This window comes from Cervus elaphus, chromosome 6 (genome assembly GCF_910594005.1).
Source record: "Cervus elaphus chromosome 6, mCerEla1.1, whole genome shotgun sequence".
In the NCBI taxonomy this organism is placed as follows: Eukaryota; Metazoa; Chordata; class Mammalia; order Artiodactyla; family Cervidae; genus Cervus; species Cervus elaphus.
Genome location: NC_057820.1, coordinates 21997385 through 22020071, shown reverse-complemented (window position 1 = coordinate 22020071; position 22687 = coordinate 21997385).

Here is a 22687-nt window from a genome sequence, read left to right as displayed (position 1 = left end):
CCCAGAAGAAAAATGATGAGTTATTTGGGGAAATGAAATTGTTCTCCTAAAGAACTTCTTAAATTTGTAATCTTATTGGCAGGGATACTTAGAATTCTATGTGCAAAATCTAGACAGGTTCACTTCAGTGATTATCCATTTAAGATTCTAAAATGTCTGCTTATGTTAGCAGAATTTTAAATATTATAGATGCAAGTTCTATAATGTTCCTTAAAAAGACTACTTTGTGAGGAAATCACAAGTGGGTTGCTATTAGAAATTCAGGGACCTAACAAACTTAATAACTTTTATTTTCAACTGTATCAATTTTTTCTTACTTGAACTTTTCTGATACTTGTTTTGCCTGAATTATCTGCTCCAGTGAGCATTTACTCAATGTTTACTTCAGGCAATAAAGAATATCCTTGATGACCCTAGACCCCATCCTTCCACCAACAACAGAATGACTATCACCCATTCCCATTCTTATACCCATCACAGCAGAAGACTGAGAATTTACTCTCTGCTGAAGCAAAGGGACCCAGGACTTAATAACACTCAGCTCAGCTGAGGGTGGAGGTTTCGACAGTGAAACTATAGACTGATGTGAAAGTCTATGTATAAGTAAGACTCCTCTCCTCCTACTCCAAAGTCTCAAAGAACCCCAAATTACCAAAACAATCTTGAGAAAGAAAAGCATATGTGGAGGCGTCATATATCTTGCTTTCAAAACATATTATGAAGCTACAGTAATTGAAACAGTATGGCACTGACATATAGATCAATGAAGCAGAATAAAGAGCCCTGAAATGAACCCTTATGTATTTGGCCAAAAGATCTTTGACAAGGGTGTCAAGGTGACACAATGCATAAAGGATAATTTGTTTAACAGATGATGCTGGGAAAACTGGATAACCACCTGCAAATGAATGAAGTTGGACCTTTACCTCATGTTGTATGCAAAAATTAACTTAAAATGGTTTAAATCTCTAAATGTAATAATATCTGAAATTATAAAATCCTAGAAGAAACATAGAGCAAAATCTCATGACATTGGATTTGGCAACAATTTCTTAAATAGGATACCAAAAGCACAGTCAATAACAAATTGGTTTTGTTTATACCTCATACTCACTGAGTATGTTCATAAAGCAGAAAAAAAATGAGGGAATGAAAGTGAATTAAGGGGACAGAATTATTCAGATTAAATCATTAGTCCCTATATAGCCAATATACCTTACATGAGAAGATAGAAATGTATTTCACAGAAAAATTAAAAATATTTAACATCACCAATAAATACTAATGGAGAATAAATGAGAAATCTCTCAAAATTCTTCATAAAACTGGCAAAGATAAGAAATAATAATATTTAATTCTGGCAAGAGTACACTGAGATATAGCTATCACACAATCAGTTCAGTCGCTCAGTCAGGTCTGACTCTTTGCGACCCCATGAACTGGAGCACGCCAGGCCTCCCTGTACATCACGAACTCCCAGAGTTTACCCAAATTCATGTCCATTGAGTTGGTGATACCATCCAACCATCTCATCCTCTGTCGCCCCCTTCTCCTCCTGCCCTCAGTCTTTCCCAGCAGCAGGGTCTTTTCAAATGAGTCAGCTCTTCGCATCAGGTGGCCAAAGTATTGGAGTTTCAGCTTCAACATCAGCCCTTCCAATGAATATTTAGGACTGATTTCCTTTAGGATGGACTGGTTGGATCTCCTTGCAGTCCAAGGGACTCTTAAGAGTCTTCTCCAACACCACAGTTCAAAACCATCAATTCTTCGGATTTCAGCCTTCTTTATGGTCCAACTCTCACATCCATACATGACTACTGGAAAAACCATAGCCTTGACTAGACAGACCTTTGTTGAGAAAGTAATGTCTCTGTTTGTTAATATGCTATCTAGGTTGGTCATAACTTTCCTTCCAAGGAGTAAGTGTCTTTTAATTTCATGGCTGCAGTCACCATCTGAAGTGATTTTGGAGCCCCCAAAAATAAAGTCTGACACTGTTTCCACTGTTTCCCCATCTATTTGCCATGAAGTGATGGGACTGGATGCCATGATCTTAGTTTTCTGAATGTTGAGCTTTAAGCCAACTTTTTCACTCTCCTCTTTCACTTTCATCAAGAGGCTCTTTAGGTCTTCTTCACTTTCTGCCATAAGGATGGTGTCATCTGCATATCTGATGTTACTGATATCTCTCTCGGCGATCTTGATTCCAGCTTGTGCTTCTTCCAGCTCAGCATTTCTCATGATGTACTCTGCATATAAGTTAAATAAGCAGGGTGACAACATACAGCCTTGATGTACTCCTTTCCCTATTTGGAACCAGTCTGTTGTTCCATGTCCAGTTCTAACTGTTGCTTCCTGCATACAGATCTTTCAAGAGGCAGATCAGGTGGTCTGGTATTTCCATCTCTTGAAGAATTTTCCACAGTTTATTGTGATCCACACAGTCAAAGTCTTTGGCATAGTCAATAAAGCAGAAATAGATGTTTTTCTGGAACTCTGTTGCTTTTTCCATGATCGAGCAGATGTTGGCAATTTGATCTCTGGCTCCTCTTCCTTTTCTAACACCAGCTTGAATATCTGAAAGTTCACGGTATTGCTGAAGCCTGGCTTGTAGAATTTTGAGCATTACTTTACTAGCGTGTGAGACAAGTGCAATCATGTGGTAGTTTGAGCATTCTTTGGTATTGCCTTTCTTTGGGATTGGAATGAAAACTGAAAACTGACCTTTTCTAGTCCTGTGGCCACTGCTGAGTTCTCCAAATTTGCTGGCATATTGAGTGCAGCACCTTCACAGCATCGTCTTTCAGGATTTGAAATAACTCACTCGGAATTCCATCACCTCCACTAACTTTGTTCATAGTGATGCTTCGTAAGGCCAACTTGACCCCACATTCCAGGATGTCTGGCTCTAGGTGGGTGATCACACCTTCGTGATGTCTGGGTTGTGAAAATCTTTTTTGTACAGTTCTTCTGTGTATTCTTGCCACCTCTTCTTAATATCTTCTGCATCTGTTAGGTCCATACCATTTCTGTCCTTTATTGAGCCCATCTTTGCATGCAATATTCCCATGGTATCTCTAATGTTTTGAAGAGATGTCTCGTCTTTACCATTCTATTGTTTTCCTCTATTTCTTTGCATTGATCACTGAGGAAAGCTTTCTTATCTCTCCTTGCTATTCTTTGGAACTCTGCATCCAAATGGGTATATGTTTCCTTTTTACTTTGCTTTTTGCTTCTCTTCTTTTCACAGCTATTTTTAAGGCCTCCTCAGACAGCCATTTTGCTTTTTTACATTTCTTTTTCTTGGGGATGGTCTTGATCCCTGTCTCCTGTACAATGTCATGAACCTCCATCTGTAGTAGTTCATCAGGCACCCTATCATATCTAGTCTCTTAAATCTATTTCTCAGAATGAAGCAGGGCAAAGGCTAATAGAGTTTTGCCAAGAGAATGCACTGGTCATAGCAAACACCCTCTTCCAACAACACAAGAGAAGACTCTACACATGGACGTCACCAGATGGCATTGGGTGATTATTGGTACATTCTCTTTGGAAAATCACTTTAGAAATGTACATTCGGGAGTGCTTTTGTATAGCACAGCTAGATTATATAGTAGACCAGATTTTCAGTTCAGGAAAATTTAACTTTGTAGTTGAGTCTCTACCTCTATCTTGAGGAAATTTCTTATTTCAAGCTCTAACAAAGTTGTTCAGTTTCCTCATGATCTGAATTTCAGGAATCCTTTTGGACTTAAGGAGTGTCTTAATAATTAATACTTTAGAGTAAACATACATTCAATAATAATAGTTTAAACATGATTTCATTTTTATGCATTAAAATTATATAGAAAGTGTTAGCATTTGGGAATGATAGAAATTAGATTAGTATTTTGGGGACAGAGAGCCACATATTCATCCTATTCCTAGTGTTGGACCTAAATATAGAGACAGACTTTTCCAATGCAGCATTCTTCCTATGTGGATGTAAGTGTACTTGTGCATTCCAGCTGGTTAAGAGTCAAGTGTAAAATAAAATGAGTCTCAGCAATCCTTAAGTTAATGTAAACCATTTCACTTAAATCTCAAAACCATAAGCTTAGTGAGAAGCATGTCCCTAAGGTAACATTCCCCAAACTGTGCTTCCTAGGACAACAACAAACTGATATTAAATGTTTCATGGAGGAAATGACTGAATTAAATTTTGGGGGAAAATGAGCTGATTAATAAGCAAATAAAATAAAAGACATTTATTATATTTCATAAAATGAGGGTGAAACAGGAGAGTGAAAAAGCTGGCTTGAAACTCAATATTAAAAAAGCTAAGATCATGGCATCCGGTCCCATCACTTCAGGACAAATAAGAGGGGGAAAAGTGGAAACAGTGATGGATTTTATTTTCTTGGCTTCCAAAATCACTATGGATAGTGACTGCAGCCATGAAATTCAAATACTCTTGCTCTTTAGAAGGAAAGTTATGACAAACCCAGACAGAGTATTAAAAAGCAGAGACATCACTTTGCCAACAAAGGTCTGTTTAGTCAAAGCTATGATTTTCCTTCATCATGTAACGGATGTGAGAGTTGGACCATAAACAAGGCTGAGCACCAAAAAACTGATGCTTTCAAATTGTGGTGCAGGAGAAGATTCTTGAGAGTCTCATGGACTTCAAGGAGATCAAATCAGTCAATCCTAAAGGAAATCAACCCTGAATATTCATTGGAAAGACTGATGCTGAAGCTGAAGCTCCAATACTTTGGTCACCTGAGGCAAAGAGCTGACTCATTGGAAAAGACCCTGATGCTGGGAAACATTGAAGGAAGGAGAAGGGGACAACAGAGGATGAAATGGTTAGATAGTGTCACTGACTCAATGGATATGAATTTTGCAAACTCCAAGAGACAGTGGTGGACAGTGAAGTCTAGTGTCCTGCAGTCCATGGAGTTGCAAAGAGTCAGACACAACTTGGCAACTGAACAAAAAGAAAAACAAGACACAATGGAATATTTTATGTACTAATATGCATTGTGAAGCTTTCAGAAATTTCAAAAAATGAAATTTTTATGAAGAAATTTATATCATAGAATTTATTGAGAAAAATATTTTCGGTTGAAGGCAGGTTAGGTGATACTTCTTCGTAAACCTCTTTTCAAGTGGATTCACCAAGGCCATGATACTCTCTTTTTGAAGACAGTGATTTAAGAGCAACTGCTTTCCTTCTCTTATTTCACAAAGAGACAAATTAGTAAAATAATTTCATAGACCACCACTGACAGGTAGGAAACTTCTGAGGTAGAATTAAAACAAAGTTTCCTACCTTTTAAAATGTCCTTCCGTTTGACAGTTTAGAGTCTCTCTTTGGTTTTTGTTTTTCTTGAAATCTCTCAGGAATTCCCTTCTCACAAGAAACTTCATCAGTCAGTTCAGTTCAGTTCAGTCACTCAGTCGTGTCCAACTCTTTGAGACCCCATGAATCGGAGCACGCCAGGCCTCCCTGTCCATCACCAACTCCCGGAGAAACTTCATAGGCAGTGATAATGATTTGTGAATGGAAAGAGATTTATAAGGAAATGAGTTGAGACAATGCTTTAAAAATTCATTCCCAGGATACTTTTCAAGACACAGGAACTTCCTGATAACCGTCTGAGATTCAACATAGTGGCTTCTGACAAGCAATAGAACATTAGAAACATAATTAAGCTTTTAAACTTTGAGTAGGTTGCATTGTCCAATTATTTCCCCTGACATTTCAAACTCACACACCATTGAACAAACACAAATCCAAATGCTCAAAACAAATATGTGAGAGTGAATGAAGCAGATGAGACAGGGAAAATTCCTTACTCAGAGGTAAATCGAAAAGCTGCTTATGAAGCCATGAGAATTCAACAGAATAGAAATTTGAAATGTCAAGTAGGCATGCCTAGAAACACAAATGAAATGATGAGATTGGAGTGTCTTTGAAGATCCTACTATGAAGCAGGATATCAATGAAAAGCTAAGGAATGAAATGAAAAAAGAAATTTAATGAACATTATAGAAAGTGTAAGAAAAGTGAGGCAACTTTTCTTTCCCCATTTGGAAGCTCTGATTACTACAGAGGAAGCTACTGTGAAGTCAGTTAATGGTGCCCTATCCACTGTTCAATCTCTGGTTCTCATGTGTTACCCAGAATAAACAAAGTTCTCAGTTCACCTTGGCGGGGGGCGGGGGGGGGTTGCAAATTAACCAACCATGGGGTGCAGTATGAGAGAAGTAGAAGGAATCATTTAATCTCTTTAAACACAGACTTAAAGCTATCATTGAGGCATCTGTGTCCATGTAATGAATAATAATAATATGTCTTCTACAACTGACTTGAGGGAAAAAATAAACAGAGCAAATTCACAAAACTTGAGAAACAGGAGACAGAGGGAGGGGATGAAAGGGTTTCTAAGAGTGTTAACTTATTCCTATTTGACAGTGGGTATTCACTAGACACAACCTCATTTCTGAAAGTGATAGATTAGGAAATATAAGTTTTAACAGTATTATTTGTTATATAAAAAAAAAAAAAAAAAACAGAGACATCACTTTGCCAACAAAGGTCCATACAGTCAAAGCTATGGTTTTTCCAGTAGTCATGTATGGATGTGAGAGTTGGGCCATAAAGAAAGCTGAGTGCCGAAGAATTGATGCTTTTGAATTACAGTATTGGAGAAGACTCTTGAGAGTCGTGTGAACAGCAAGGAGATCAAACCAGTCAATCCTAAAGGAATTCAATCCTGAATATTCACTGGGAGCACTGATGCTGAACCTGAAGCTCTAATACTTTGGCTACCTGAGGCGAAGCACCAACTCATTGAAAAAGACCCTGATGCTGGGAAAGATTGAAGGCAGTAGGAGAAGGGGACGACAGAGGACCAGATGGTTGGATGGCATCATTGACTCAATGGATGTGAGTTTGAGCAAGCTCTGGAGCTGGTGAAGGCCAGGGAAGCCTGGCGTGCTACAGTCCATGGGGTTGCAAAGAGTCAGACACAACTGAGTGACTGAACAACATTTGTTATAAAAGGTGCCACTCTTAGAATTAAAAAATGAATTATAACTTGTCCTATTTATTCAAATCAACTAAGCATTCAGAATAAACTAGAGAAACAAACTCTCAGAGGAGGATACATAATGAAAAGATCTAGAAATTGTATACAACAGATTGCATATTATTTGAATTGCTTAAGGCATAAGTACACTGCAGCACTATTTACCATAGCCAGGACATGGAAGCAGTCTAGATGTCCATCGACAGATGAGGGGGCAAAGAAGCTGTGGTATTAATACCTATATACAGTGGAATGCTTCTCAGCTATAAAAAGGAACAAATGTGAGTCAGTTCTAGTGAGGTGGATGAAACTAGAGCCTTTTATACAGAATGAAGTAAGTCAGAAAGAGAAAAGCAAATATCACATATTAATACATATATATGGAATCTAGAAAGATGGTACTGATGAACCTATTTGTAGGTTAGCAGTAGAGACACAGACATAGAGAACAGATCTGTAGACACAGTGGGGGAAGGGGAGGGTGGGACAAATCGAGAGAATAGCATTGAAACATATACATACATTACCATATGTAAAATAGATGGCCAGTTGGAATTTGCTGAATGACACAGGGACTCTACCCAGTGTCCTGTGACAACCTAGAGGGCTGGGATGGGGTGGGAGGTGGGATAGTGGCTCATTAGGGAGGGGACATATGTATCCCTATGGCTGATTCTTGTTGATGCATGACAGAAACCAACACAACATTGTAAAGCAATTATCCTTCAATTCAAAAATAAATAATTTTTCAGTTTATTTTTAAGAGTAGTATGGGTGCATATATACTAACACATATAAATAGGTAGTCAATGGGAATTTGCTGTATAACTCAGGGAACTCAAACTTGGGCTCTGTAATAACCTAAAGGGGTGGGAATGGGCAGGAGGTGGGAGGGAGATTCAAGAGGGAGGGGACATAGGTACACCTATGATTAATTCATGTTGATGTATGACAGAAATCAAACCAATATTATAAACCAATCATCAATCAATTGAAAATAAATATATATTTTAAAAATAAAATAAATATTTTTTTTAAAAGACGTAAGTAAAAGGAAAGTCTTCTTTGCCTGTTTACCTTGTCTGATACAAGTTTTCTCTGACACTTCTCTCCTTGTTTTCATATTACAGGGTCCAATTCTGTATTAAAATATTTGTATTTATTTTTGTCAGTAATAAATTGACAACTTCTACTGTCCATCAAATCATTTTATACCTAGCATATGAGATTCTAATAAATTTAAGTTGTATTTATATGATCCCCAAAGAGGAGGTAACAAATAGATAAGGTCCACCCAGGTGCTAAAATGTGGTAGTAAACTGCTCTGAATGATAGAATCGTAATAGATGGAAATGTGGGGGCCCTTACGTCTAGGGAGGCTATTTTTTGATGGCTTTGGGGGATGGAAAATATGCTACCCATCTGAGAGCACTGATGTCAGGCCGACTTGTTGACTTCAGGATGGAACTGAAGGCTTAGTTTTAGGTAGTCTATGGACAATTTTGCCATGGAGTTGCAAATCAGAAACAAGTGCAGGGTTTCCATTCAGGAGAGTTCTAAAGGCTTCCATATGAAATGGAACAAAAATTAGTGATAGATAGCATAGGGCTTTAAGTCAAACTCAATGGAATTTGAATGCCAGCTTTGTGACTTAGAATGATTCTGAGGCAATTTTTTGTGTGTGTCTTAGTTTCCTTATCATTAACATGGGATAAGAATAACTAGGGCTTCCCTGGTGGTTCAGAGGTAAAGAATCCACCTGCCAATGCAAGAGATGAGGGTTCAGTCCCTGGGTTGGGAAGCTCCCCTGGAGAAGGAAATGGCAACCCACTCCAGTATTCTTGCCTGGGAAATCCCATGGACAGAGGAGCCTGGTGGGCTACAGTGCATAGGGTCACAGAAGAGTCAAACAAGACTTAGCAACTAAACAACAAATAATAACCACCTGAGAAAGTTGTGTCGAGGACTAAATGGGAAAATGCAAGTGTCCAGTTTATAATAAGTCTTCAATAAATGTTGAATTTAAATTTTTACTCAACAGCTTTGACGTTCTGTGGATTCGTGGGATATAGAATTTATTTTCTGTTCACAAAGATCTTCCAGGATTCCTGGGAGATATATCAAATATAAACATCAGGAATTCATTAATCAATTCAACAAACTTTTATCCAACACCTGATACTTGCCAGGTACTCTCCTAAGCTTTGGGGATATTGCAGTGATAATCTACAGACAGATCCCTGCCTGCTTGAACCTTGTAGATATTAAGTATGGATCAGGGGGGAAACAGACAGTATAAAAGTGTACAAGTAAATGTTTCCTTTCTGGTAATTATAAATGCTATAACTAAAATATTTTAGAAAAATGAGAGAGACTGGTATTAGGGATAAGTAAGGGAAAGACTATTTGAATGTGGTCAAGGTGTGAGTCTCTAAAGGACATTTGATGAGAGATCTGAACAATGTGAGGGATAAAACTATATAAAGGTCTATGAGGGAAGAGAATTCCATTCAGCAACAATATTGAATTTAAGGTTTCCAAAGTAAGAACAAGCTGGGGATACCAACAGAACAGCGAGAAATCTGTGGGCAGAAAGTGCATGCTTTCTAATTACTAAGACTTCATGCAATTTAGAGTTTCACACAATTTAGTTTCTATTTAGAATTATTGAGAAAGAAACTCTAAATTTCATGAAATAATATTTGTGAAATCATAATCTAAAATTTGCCTGCACACACCATTTATTAGTTCAACATAAGCTTTTATGAATTCACTGCTACACTAGATCTTGAAATACGTTTAAAAAATTTCTGGCATTGCTTTGCCTTCATAAAGCCTATAGCCTAGTTTTCCATTTTCTGCATCATTAACCTATACAGTTTATTTGTATGTTATTTAGATCTAATGAAATCTATTATCATAGTGTGGGATGGAGCTTTATGGTAGCTGATAGAAAAGTAAGCAAACTGCAGATTGGAGTGCAATGCCCTCTGAGGTCATATCATTATACCGAGAGTTCTGTGGAGGTCTAAGAAATAATCAAGGTTTTCAGGTCTGAAGTTTTTAAGACAAGTCTCGGAGTCAACTTTGAATATTTTACAGTAAAAAATGTTATCAGATAAATACAATTTAGTAGGCAATATAAAAATCATGGCTGAACAAGAACTTAACGATAGCCTTCTCTGGTTGCTATACCTTTATGTTTAGTTTTATAGAGTATTTTAAATATTTTTATGTGTTTTGTATATAGTTGAGAACTGAATGAACAAGATTTAGAGAAAAAGAGAAATCAAGATTATTGAAAAGGTATAATCAAAAAGAAAAATTTAGTATTATGGTTAGCATAATTGAATAATAATTATACGATACTCATTTTATATGATACTTTAATACCTTTGCACTTTAAGATAAAGTCAATGCAACCAAAAATACAGGAGGGTAGTAAAAACATACTTAAAGCCAGAAATCCTGGCAGCTATAAAGTCTTAAAGAAACAATTTTATAGAGACTGACAGATCTATAGGGGTAGATCCAAGAATCCTTAATAGAGGTGATCATTCATTCAACAAACATTTATTGAGTAAGCCAGACAGAAGATGAAAACCTAATATATGTACCACCCTCTGTATAACACATCTACATATATCATTTCCCCTAATATTTGTTATAGCCCCATGAAGTGTGTATTCTTAAGGGGAATACAGAATTCAAAGGGGTTACTGTAAATGAACTAGTTCATAGTAGAAATGCTGGACTAGAAACCCAGGTTTTTCTGACAGTCTATTTCTTGGTCTTTCCAGTATACCATGGTGACCTTCCTATTCATCTGTACAAAGTTGAAACAAGGGCATTCTTCTTCCTATAACTTTAATTTTCTTTAAGAGTCTCTTTTATCACAAAGGAAATGAAAAGACTGAGTATCTTATAAGATGCCACTAGTACCCAGGGGGAAGTGGTGTGCGTGAGATTGAAGAGAAAGGAAGAGAGGAAAAACTAATTTGAATGAAGAAGTTGCTGGGTAAGAGTAATAGTAAGAGAGTGAAAGAGAAGAGAGGATAAGTGGTAACAGGGCAGCAAGAGATGCAGGCACACTCCAGAGAGACTTCTTTTGTTGTTGTTGTTGTTGTTTTCACCTAACTTTGGTTCTTACTATATTAGTTTCTAAAGAAAAGCAGGATGATTACAGACATTTCTTAACTTATACTCAGTATCCATTTCCCCTAAATTTTGTTATGTCTTCTTCAACCCATTCTCATAGCTTCAGTTATCTGCCTGCAGTGCAGGAGACCTGGGTTCAATCCTTGAGTCAGGAGGATTCCCTGAAGAAAGGAATGGCAACTCACTCCAGTATTCCTGCCTGGAGAATTTCATGGACAGAGGATCCTGGCTACAGTCCATAGAGCTGCAAAGAGTCAGACATGACTGAGCAACTAAAGCTAAACTTCAGTTAGCACATCTAAGTTGCTAACTCCCTGTTTTATATCCAGACCCAACTGTTCTCAAAAAAATACCATATTTCCAGATGTCTACAGAAAAAAATCAACTTGGAGGATGCCGCAAGTGCCTTAAATTCAACCTGTCCAGAACTACAATGATTTATATTTTTAATTTTTATTTTATATTGAAGCATAGTTTATTTTATATTGAAGTATAGAACCAAATGTATAAACTCTGGAAAAACATCTTACTGTTTTTCTCCCTGCCTCTCCCTATATCCCTCATCTCTCTAAGACTAAGAGAGCTATCTTTCTACCCAAGAATGGCAAATTCAACCTGTGCAACCCGTCATCTCTCTCATCTCTATCCAATCACTGGTACCTGTCCTTGTTCTTGCTCGGTCACTAAGTTGTGTACGACCCTTTGAAACCTCATGGAATGTAGCCCGCCAGGTTCCTCCATCCATAAGATTATTCCAGGCAAGAATACTAGAGTGGGTAGCCATTTTCTTCTTCAAGGGATCTTCTCAGACCAGAGATCAAACCCAGGTCTCCTACATTGCAGGAGGATTCTTTACTGAGCCATCAGGGAAGTATCTGCCCTTGTACTTTACTAATAATTCATGAATCTATCCTCATGGTCTTAGTAATTTCATCATTCTTTCCTGAAGTGCCAGAGGTGCCTCCTGCTTTTTCCTTTTGTATCTTCCCTTTCCATTCCAGTCTGTACACAGTCAGTAGAGGCAACTGTCTAAAATATAAATTTAAACATGCAGTTTTCTAGCAAAATATTTGTATAGTATCCTGCACTACCTGAGAGATCAAGTCCAAAATCGTTCCATGGCTTTCAGCGCTCTCACTGAATTCCATTCAACCTTCTTACCATCCTCAGCCCCTGACACTCTTAGCCAAACCAAATGTACACTTTTTTGCTCAATTTTTTTTTTTCTTTTCAAAGCACTTATCATGGCCTGAATTGTCTTATGTACATGTTTGTTGGTTTCCATCAGAAGGTAAGCTTTCTAAAGTCAAGAACTCTGTTTAATTTGTTTACTGCAGAGTCTGTCACGCCTAGAACAGTGTCTGACACATAACAGGTGCCCAGTGGATATATATTGATTGACTGACCCAGAAGTTTCAAGACAATTGCCTTTGAAGCCCAAATCCATGTTCTGTATTATATATTATTATATATGTTAGATTGACAATCACTTTCTTACTTTTCATCTTAACTTTCACTCTAAGTAGTAAAATTTTAAAACTAATATAATGAGGAAATGTACAGGTTTGGATGGGGCTTCCCCAGTGGCTCTGCAGTAAAGAATCTGCCTGCAATGCAGGAGATGCAAGGGATTTGGGTTTGATCCCTGGGTCAGGAAGATCCCCTGGAGGAAGGCAGGGAAACCCACTCCAGTATTTTTGCCTGGAGAATCCCACGGACAGAGGAGCCTAGTGGACTACAGTCCACGGGGTCGCAGAGTCAGACACGAGTGAAGCGACTGAGCGCAGCACTAACACACGTTTGAGAATCACGGAGACGGAGGTTTGAGTTCTGGCCCTACGTTGACTCATTTACCTCATTTAGAAAATGAGGAAATATTTCCTTCTTTACATAGTTATTTTAGATCGTGTGCATGCTTTAGATGTATGATTTATACTGTGAATACACACTCCCTTCCTTCTTTCATCCCTCCCACCGTTTCTCCTTTCTTCCTCCTCTTCTCGCTTTGGTAGGGAACCTGTTTTGCAAGATAAAACCTCGACTGTGACACAGAGGAAGACAGGGGGACATTTTCACATATTAAACTGTCCCTCTTGCAGCCGAAAAATCAAATGTCTGATTTGGACAGCCATGTGATTGTCCAGCTTATGCTTAAATAGCTCTAGCAGGGAAAATTCTACCTCCTGTTTCTGTCTAGCCACCAGAAAACATAAATTCCATATCACAACCACATAAAATTGTAGCATCAGCTAATATTAAAGATAGTTTGCACAGTATAATAAATTAATTAAATCATCTTGGTGAGTCTATTTGAATTGAAACTTCAAAGTCAAGTTTCCTGCAATTTCTTTATCAAGGCCTCTAAGGTTGTATTTTTATTGATATTTTAAAAATAAATTCCTATAACATCAAACCTATAAAAGGTTCATCACAGACCAAATACCTCTCTAACCTTTTAAGCTCTCACAGTAAAAACTGTCTTTTTTATTTATCTAAGTTTGGGAAAGATACAAACGTAATCATAACCCCCAAGGCAAAATTTTATGGCAGTTTTCAGAACTCTTCACTATAAAAACTACTCAGACCTACAAACATAAAAGTTTCCAATAAAATTTGTTTTAGATACTCGCAATAAAACATTCTTTGCTTGCCTCTTAGCTCCAAATTTTGGAACCACAGCTGTCCAAATGCTGAAGATATATTCCACCTTCCCCAGCCACACATTCCTCAAACTTTTAATCTCCTTCCATTGAAAAACACTATTATTTATTAAATATCACTAATATTTCATATTTAGGAAATGTGTGTTAATAAGAATGAAAGAAAAAATGGGTCATATTAAAGAAATCACAAAGAGCATTACGTACAAAGAGCAATACATACACTACTAAAGCACCTAAATAACTATATTTTACTTTAAGAATAATGTCCTCAGGTTTTCACCTAAAAAATCATTCTGCTGTTTAACCTGGAACTGTTTCATAATGAAAATTTACATAATAAAGGAGAAACATGGACCTATGAGCACAGAAGTGATTCATATTGGAAAGTCTTCTGAGAGTGTGTGTATGTTCTAGTAGGGGCATTTGGAAAGCTGATTTCCATTCCACTTCCTGCCCTCCCAGTACCACAGGGAGATGCCGCCAGTGGCTTCACTGCGCAGGAAGCACACAGAAGCATCCTGGCCCTGGGCTTGAACAGTTTTAACCAAAGTGCTCCTTTCAGGCCTCTGACCTTGAAATCAGTTCACTCTATCCATTGCTCTGATCTCTGTTTCTCTGAGGCGTGACACGAAATACGAACCAGGCTCCTTCCTTTGATATCAGCATATTGTTTACCGTGCAGAAGGCAGTCAGCGGTCTGGTCTCTGTTCTTAGCTAGTCCCTTACATGCACGCTCCTCTGCCTTAGGGAGGGAGTGTGGGTGGAAATGTGTGCAAAGGCTTAGGCACCAGACCAATGTATGTTTGAACCTCAGCAGTGCCACTTTCTATCTCTATCAGTCTGGCAAGTTAAGAAACTTCCTCATCTGTGAAACTGAAGCAGATTTCCTCCCGTTTGTTCCTTCCTGATTCATGGTCCCATTGCTGACCTCCCTGCAAACTCCTCCAATTTTATACGCAGTTTCTCTCAAAGTGCAGTAAAGTTCCCTACAATCCAACCTTCAACTTGCAGACTTTCAAAGATACAAACATGCATGCTAGCCCCTGTGTGCCAGCGATTGTACTGTGGCTGTTATTGTTCAGTAGCTCCGTCGTGTCCAGCTCTTTGCAACCCCAAGACTGTAGCACACCAGGCTTCCCTGTCCTTCAATATCTCCCAGAGTTTGCTCAAACTCATGTCCACTGAATCAGTGATGCCATCCAACCATCTCATCTTCTGTTGCCCCCTCCTCCTCCTGCTCTCAATCTTTCCCTGCATCAAGGTCTTTTCCAATGAGTTTTCTTTGCAAAAGGTGGCCAAAGTATCGGAGTTTCCGTTTCAGCATCAGTCCTTCCAATGAATATTCAGTGTTCAAGGTACTATACTTTAAGGTTAAAATGTTTATTTTTTATGTTTTTTTTAATGTATTATCTGTGTGAAAGTATTATATGTGTTAAAAGGAAGTGTTAGTCTCTCAGTTGTGTCCGACTCTTTGCAACCCCATGGACTGTAGCCCATCAAGCTCCTCTGTCTATGGAATTCTCCAAGCAAGAATACTGGAGTGGGTAGTCATTCCCTTCTCTAGGGGATCTTCCGGACCCAGAGATCAAACCCAGGTCTCCTGCATTGCAGGCAGACTCCTTACCATTTGAGCCACCAGAGAAGCCCAATTATACACCCTATGTATGTATATCTCCGTGAAAAGTATCATAAAACTATTACAGTAGTACAGTACAATATAGTGATCGTGTTAGTTGAGTACCTAGGCTAACTTTGTTGGACTTACAAATGTGTTCTGTGAATGGAACTCCTTCATATGTAGGAGACTTACTATAAACTCATTGTAATTCAGATTATACAGAAACAAACTGAGACAAGAACTGTGTACAAGGCACTCTCTGTGGTACTGGGAAAGACTTGTCAGAGAATCAGGGAAGCAGGACAGGAAGAGGGAAGAAGTCAAGCAAGAGTCTATTTTCAAGCACAGATTTGGCCTCACCTGGCCTCTCAGAGGAGCTCTGCAGCTGAAATTACACCTGCAAGTTTGTTCCCCACGGAGGCTGGCCAGATAAAACGTGACACCTAATTAAATTTGAATTTCAAATAAACAATGAATTCTTTTTGTGCTGTGCTTTGTCTTTCTGTCCTGTGTGACTCTTTGCAACTCCTTGGACTGTAGCCCACCAGGCTCCTCTGTCCATGGGTATTTTCCAGGCAAGAATACTACAATGGGTAGCCTATCCCTTCTCCAGGGGATCTTCCCGACCCAGAAATTAAACAATGGTCTCCTGCATTGCAAGTGGATTCTTTACACCAGCTGAGCTACCAGGGAAGCCCAAATTTTTTTAGTATGTCTCAAATAACATGTTTATACCAAAGAACAATTATTTGTTTACCCAAAGTTCAAGTTTAATTGGCTACCCTGAATTTTTGTTAGTTGGTATGGAAATTCAGTGAAAGTCAGGTTTCTGGGCTTTCATCCTAAGGGCTGTGAGTTGGGGGCATGGAGATGGGGAGGTGGCAGTAGGAGCTCACAGAATCCATACAAGGGATGGAAGAGGATCTGAGTGAGACCCCAGCAAAAGTGTCTGCTAGCATCCTCCAGTATTTTTGCCTGGAAAATCCCATGGACAGAGGAGCCTGGCAGGTCACAGTCCATGGGGTCACAAGAGTCGGACATGACTTAGCGACTAAATCACCACCACCAGCATCCTGTACTGTGTTGTGTTCTCCACGCAATGCTCCTTCCACTTCCTTCCACTATGGAAAAGAGGTCTCACAACGGAGCCTGATTTTTCTCTGCAACAAAACTAGCTTTCTACAGTTCTTCAGTGTAGCTTCAGATCACACATTCATTGCTCTGACTCTCCAGGGATAAGTCCATCTTTGAGCTCTTGCTCTCTGGTTTTTGCCTTCTTGCCCTGAAGTTTTGCCTACATCCAGGAGACCCTTGACCCTGATAACTGTGGCATCTAGGTCAGAGGTTTCCTCCAGCCCCAAATGCTACTGGCATCTTGATCACTGATTTGTCAAGTAAATAGTCTCAAAGTTCTGTTATTCATTCTTTATGTCCACAGCATGTTCTCTTGATTCTTCCTGGTCTAATCATTACTGGGATTTCCTTCACCTCTGAAAACTTAATTATCCCACTTTGAAAATTATCTCATTCATTCACTTTTCACTCCATTACTCCTATTACATTAGGCCTTAGACTTAATGAAGACATTTTCCTCATTCATCAGCCCTTCCAGAATTTACTTTCTTTGCCCATCAGCTACCTATTTCAACATTTTATCAATATTTATAAACATTGCAACAGTCTCATTCTCTATTTATTCTGCTATACTCATTCAAAGACTCCCTTAACACATATCAATGCATAAGCCTCCCTTCTCCATTCTTCTGAAATTTGATTAAAAGATTATCATTGTGAAATGAAAGTATCTCCTGCCATATTAATCAACAAGAAATGTCACAGCCACCAGCGATTTCTGGCCTTCATGTGTGAGTGAGAGCTCCAAAAACTGTGATCCAGCGGATGCTGCCACCCTGACAAGGTGATTACTGAGGAGCCGGGGGAATGCAAGAAGCAGGGTAACCAAGGAAACAGGATTGGCCCCAAATAGCTGAGGTGCTATGAAAGGAACGAATTCAGTGAGCCCGGCGGCTAAGGTTATGATCAACCTACACAGCATAATAAAAGGCAGAGATATTACTTTACCCACAAAGGTCTGTCTAGTCAAGGCTGTGGTTTTTCCAGTAGTCATGTATGGATGTGAGAGTTGGACTATAAAGAAAGTTCGGTGCCAAAGAATTGATGCTTTTGAACTGTGGTGTTGGAGAAGATGTTTGAGTCCCTTGGACTGCAAGGAGATCCAACCAATCCATCTTAAAGGAAATCAGTCCTGAATATTCATTGGAAGGACTGATGTTGTAACTGAAACTCTAATACTTTGGCCACCTGATGCGAAGAACTGACTCATTTGAAAAGACCCTGATGCTGGGAAAGATCGAAGGCAGGAGGAGAAGGGGATGAGAGAAGATGAGATGGTTGGATGGCATCACCGACTCAATGGACATGAGTTTGAGTGAACTCCAGGAGTTGGTGATGGACAGGGAAGCCTGGCGTGCTGCAGTCCATGGTGTTGCAAAGAGTCGGACACACTGTGCTACCTAACTGACCTGAGCTGAACGGAGAGGCTTGCATCTTCCCATACATAGAATAGTATGCTAAATTCCTTGACTTGACACCTGATCTTTGATGTCCAAACTGCCTGCTCCCTTTGCTGCAAACTTGTATTTAGCCTGACTTCCCTACTGCCTCTTTGGAACAGTTTTCTCAGAGCTTCTGATATGCTGTCTCCTGAGGGCTCTGAGTCCTAAACATTCCCACCAAATAAAGTGAATCTCTACTTTCAGGTTTTTATCGACTATATTTTTTTAGTCGACATCATGATAAGGACTTTCTTGGCAGTCCAGTGGTTAAGACTTCGCCTTCCAAGTCAGGGAGTGGGAGCTTGATTCCTGGTCAGAGAGCTTAGATCCCATATGCCTTTCGGCTAAAAAAAATCAAAACATAAAACAGAAACAATATTGTAATAAATTCAATGAAAACCTTAAAAATAGTCCACATGATAAAAGTCTCTAAAAAAAAAAAGATTGCTCTGATGTCTTGTATACAGTATTGGGACAGCAAAACTTTCACTTATAATTATAGGAGCAAATTTAAATCATACTGAAATTAGCTACATTATATATTGCTATAACATATCCCCAGTGGAGAGGGTTTTAAATGCAAAGACACTGTGATATATTGCAATTTTCCTTTAGGGATCATTAGGCATTTAATATGAAGACTATTAGCTTGGGTAGGGTAGAAGCTTGAATCTATGCGTTTAGTAATTTCTCACATGATGGTATAAATTGGAAGCAACATTCTTTTAAGTGCTGAATCCATGTTAATATTTATACATTGAAAATAGACACTGGGAAAAGATATCTTTATTTTCCTTTGAAAGTAGCTTTACTATTAACCCTTATTTCCAATAATCTTTTATTATGCTTACTAATTTTGTAGTGGAAAAGAAGAGGCAGAAGTACAATGAAATACAACAGCAATTATCCTATGCACAGACATATATTAAACACAAAAGTGAAACAAAAAGCAATTATCATGCATTCATTTACATTAAAACAGAAATGAAATATTTACAAAGTTGAGGAATTTTTTCTTGGAATCGAAAGTAACTTCAGGAACAATTTAGAAACTCTAAACATTTTAAGTTCAACATTGTACAACTAAATATAGCTGCAAGTTCATTTCAAAACAAATTATTTACAGCAGCTTCTTAATTCATTATAATTACCACCACCGTTCAAATCCAACACAACTAAAAGCTGGAAACTACGTCAAGAGTTCCTCCTACTCTAAATAGTGAAATTGAAGTAAAACTTAATTATATTTTAAACCTATTTTTTCTTCCTTGTCTTATTTCACTGTTGAAGTCATTTAATATTCTTGAAGGTGTGCAAAGATTAATTTTCATTTTTATATACTTGTTTCAGACATACTTAAACTGAAAGAGTTAGATTACTATACAAAATATAAGGTGATAAATCATAATGCTTCTCCATTTAGTAGAACTGGATTTTACTAATCTGTTACCTTAAATTTTATTTGCTGGACTACCCTGGTAGTTCAGACAGTAAAGCGTCTGCCTGCAATGTGGGAGGCCCAGGTTCAATCCCTGGGTGGGGAAGATCCCCTGGAGAAGGAAATGGCAACCACTCCAGTACTCTTGCCAGGAAAATTTCATGGACAGTGGAGCCTTGTAGGCTATAGTCCATGGGGTCACAAAGAGTCAGACACGACTGAACGACTTCACTTCACTTTAAGAACCTCAAATAACTTAGATTCTTTCAGCTTGGCTCCCTGTGTCCTAGTATAAGTTGTTGTGTGCAGGGAGACAGTGTGATATGATTAGGAAGTATATTATTTCAAACAGTTGGAACAAGAAGGCCCAAGGATTGAGGTCTAGATTAATAGCAACTAGTTGGTTTCTCTTTTGGTTTAAAAGTGAAACTAATATTTCAGGAGATTCAAGAATCAGAGGTCTCCAACCTCTGGAATCTAACAACTGGTGGTCTAAGGTGAAGCTGATGTAATGAGTCCCTTTGCAGTATGTCTGAAACCATCAAAACATTACTAGTCGGCAATACTCCAAAATAAAATAAAAACTGTAAAAAAAAAAAAAAAAATTTTTTTTAAAGGAAGCCACTCAATAAAATAGTGAAACATGAACACTGAACTCTGAATTTTGGTTATACAAGAAAGAAACAAACTCCTCTCTGAAAAACAAACTAATTTATTGAGTGAGAAATCCTTTGCAATAATTTGTCTACTTCATAAATATCATGATTTTTAGGGATAAAAAATGAGTAAATAATTCATAGCATATTAGGTCTGAAAGGAAATATCATTGCAACTTAAACAGATATTTTGTCTGTTTGTATTGATTTTTAACACTTTTATTTACCTTATCTCAGAAATTTATCCACAGCATTCGATTTGATGTCTGAGGAATAAAATTGATTACTTATTTTTTAAAAATTAGAAATAAAAATAAAAATATTAAAATCTCCATTTGGTTTAGGGTGATGTTGGCACAGTTGAATTTTTACCATTTAAGCTTTGCATGCATTCACTTGTTCATTCATTTAACAAATATGGATAGAATATCTACCATGTGCCAGGCACTCCACTGAGGACTAAAAAGAATGGAACTATGCCAAAGATAAAAGTTGTCATAGCTCCCTGGAAACTCACATGTGATGAGTATAATGATCTAACCAACATGAACCGTATATGGGTGAGGAGCTTTCTGTATCTAAGAGTCTGGGAAGACTTCTGTGACCCACTGACCTTTCAGATGGCACCTATTTTATGTGTCCAGGAGGGCAGTGAGGAAGGGGAGAGAGAATTCAAAAGCTAAGATAGCACCTTCTTCTTGAAAGGATTAGCTGTGTTTATATTTCATTTTTACTAGTTATTTTAGTAGTTTTAGTACATTTTAGTAGTTATTTTCAAATAACTACTTTCACATTGGTTCAAAATAAACTGAGATATTTTTAAAAAACACGAAGGAAAGGTGAGATTTGGCATTCGCTATGGTTCTTTTGCTATTTGAAGGGTTCCTTCCTAGGGGCTTGACTTGGAAACAGATGGTGTATAGTAGTGACTTAATGAGATAAATGTTTCTCCCCATTAGGATCTGTGAGTGGGTCTTTCTATTAGTAAAGTATTTACTAAAGAATAAAATCAACTGTTTGTGTACTAGTGTTCCTTAAGCTAATGACACTTTTTATTCCTGGTATCTAATATTAGAATTTATGATCTGGAATATGGTAACGCTTTCAATCTAGTCAGTACTTTTTCTTTATATGGTTTGTCTTAAAGAGGACTACTGTGTAATTGCTTTTGTGCTTTCCCGTTTGTTTTCTTGTATAAAAGAAAAAGGACAGAATTTTAACAAGCCAGCTGTTAGCACTTCTTTGATATTTCCCTGTGGTCTGCTCCATTAGAGGGGGCTAAGTTCTTAATATCAGTTGGATTTGTTAATCATTGGTAAACAGTGCTCTGTGAGTATTGGGTAATGGGTTCATTTTGTGCACTTATTTTTACCATGGAAATTTGGATGTTCTCTTGTCTTTAAAAGGTTTGTTTAAAAAATCACTAAAAGCATAATCCAGATTTCCAAGCCTTCCACCAAATTAAACAAAATGATGCTTTCTTTTATTTACATGACTGAAGAAAGTATGATTTTCAGTTTTTATTTCAAGAATTTATTTCAGATGATCTTAGATCACACTCTCTATACCTAACACCATGGGGAAAATAATAGGAAAAGCTATTGCATCTGTACCTGAACACTATTCATTTATTCAGGGACTACTTTATACCAGGTTTTTGTTAGGCTTTGCAGAAATGAAAGAAACGATAACGATGGGGAAAATTTCACCCTAGAGACTCCTAAGTAGTTAGTTGATCCTTTCAAATAAAGTTCAAGGGTATTTGGTATGGCGTTTGCTATTTTATAGGAGACAAAGACAAGCTCTAGCAGATTATGCCATAGACAGCCAATAAATGCCTAATTCCAGTCTCCTTAGTGGTAACCCAACTCTGGGATAGATCAACTTATATCTTTACATCCCCATCACAAGAGATATCCGTGGAGAAACCAAGAGACATAGATCTAGATGTTTAGCCCTAAGGCAGAGACTTGATAAGAATAACTTATTCGGCCAGGAGTGTTTTAAAATGAAAAAGTTCCCTTCTCAGTGAGCTTCATCCAGGGAACATTTCTTCAGTGATCCCTCTGCTATCAGGTGTGGAGGCATCTGCTGTGTGGCTTTAAGATCAGACATTTAGGAGAGCTCCCCCTCTTTCATGAAGCAATCTTCATGAAGTATGTGACAGCTGGAAACACAGAGCTGAAGATAAGGAGGGAACTTAAGCCTAGCATCCTTTCAAGTGCCCAGTTTATCTGGGATGGGATCAAATTTTATTCATACTTCACACTGAAGCAGAAACATAAATGACATGCAGACTGCTTCACAATTTGCTTAGCTGATGACCATTTTCCCAGAATTGACTCCTAAAGGCCCACTCTATCAGTCTCAAGAACATCATAAAGAAATTGACCACTTCCTTAAATGGAAGATTTACAAGGCAGTAGCTTTCCCTCCGCCTCCCTGTACATATAGGTCCATAGAGGACAACAAACTGAAATGATCCTCCTTCCCTGAAGCCAG